At 37.2% G+C, this 1,661-nt stretch overlaps 1 pseudogene; it reads right to left on the reverse strand.

Annotated features, from left to right (window-relative positions):
• Positions 1–285: 285 nt before the first annotated feature.
• On the reverse strand, positions 286–1,443 carry LOC102950987 (annotated as a pseudogene).
• Positions 1,444–1,661: the final 218 nt, after the last annotated feature.

Below are 1,661 nucleotides of genomic sequence, written 5' to 3' on the forward strand. Positions count from 1 at the left end.
TCTACCTTCTTTTTTGCATCAATAGTTAGGGCACAAAAATGAGTTTAAATATAATTATATAAAAATGGCATAGTAAATAAAGAATGGCATTGTGAAATTAATAATATTGTGATATTGTGATATGAAAATTTAAAAAGCTAGAGTGTTTAACAATTACACATGAGTTAGGCAATATCTAAACATATACACATAGACAAAATACCAAAGAATTTAGTGTATAAAATAAAAATTTATTAAAGAGAAAATAAGTTTTTGGATAATTATTTCATGAATAAGTTGTTTAAAATTGATTGTAATTTTCCCACATTTTTGCAACATATTTTTATTCTTTTGTGAGAACTAATTAGTACCAAAGGACTGACAGTGGCATAGACATTGCCCCAAATCTTCTGGCAATCTAGGATGATGGTGACACACACCCCTAACAGGATTACAGATGATGAAGTCCACCCAGTACACAATCACAAAGAAACTCACCAACAACAGGATGGTCTGGTTGGCTCTTTCCTTTGGGGAGACTCTTGAGGAGAGGCTGGTGCTGTGAAGGTGCTGGCACCGCCTCTGATGCCTGAACAAGTGAGTCAGCATGTATGTACTTGAGAGAAGCATGACTCCTATGAAGTAGACATCCCTGTATAATGTCAAAGTGAAAAACAGTGCCTTGATGCTGGAGGTTATAGGGAAAAGTGAACAGTATTTACTGACTTTCAGTAGACTGGTCTGGGTCATATTAGAAGATGCAACAGTAGGGGCACCTGGGTGGCTCATTTGGTTAAGGGTCTGACTTTGGCTCAGGTCATGATCTTGCAGTTCATGGGTTCAAGTCCCGCATTGGGCTCTGTGCTGACAGTTCAGAGCCTGGAGCCTGTTTCGGATTCTGTGTCTCCCTCTCTGTCCCTCCCAGACGCGTGCTCAGTCTCCTTCTCTCTCTCTCTCTCTCTCTCTCTCTCTCAAAAAAAAATATTTAAAAATTTTAAAGAAGATGCAACAGTAAAAAGATGGGATTAATACTGAGAGACAAACCGAGAAACCACAAGATGATGAAGGAATGGAAGATGTTATTTGTGCATTTATGTTTAAATCTACCCAACCAGGAGGTGATAGGGCTGATTGTAATGGCCTGGATTATGCTCAAGAGATAGGTGATGCAGATGGAGAGAACTTTCATCAAATCTGCTCATGTAGAATAAAGCCTTACATTTGAAATCATTCAGAAAGTTTGGTGATTCAAACAGCTCTAGACAACAAAAACAGCATAGTGAAGAGTTTCATTATGTGGACAAAGGCCAAGTGACAGATGATCAGGTCAGTGGGCTTAGGTCTGTGATCCAGAAGGAATGTGAAGATGTGGAAGAGGAGGAAGGTGTTGGCTAAGATTCCAATGCCAACTTGTAAAAATTGACATAATTCAATAGTAACATGCATGGAAAGTGCAATCATCATAGTGGAAAAGAAGAAATGAATTTTGTACATCTAGAAAAAAAGACCTCACACCATCCATGTTATTTATGCTATAGTCAAAATCATCACCATTTTTTTTTATTTCACCCAGTTAATCAGTAAACCTATGTTGTATAAAGTCTTAGAAATACAGTGTCAACATTATTTCTACATCAAATTGAGTATCTGTATCTATTTACAATCTATCATCTATCATCGTC

This window comes from Panthera tigris, chromosome A1, assembly GCF_018350195.1.
Source record: "Panthera tigris isolate Pti1 chromosome A1, P.tigris_Pti1_mat1.1, whole genome shotgun sequence".
In the NCBI taxonomy this organism is placed as follows: domain Eukaryota; kingdom Metazoa; phylum Chordata; class Mammalia; order Carnivora; family Felidae; genus Panthera; species Panthera tigris.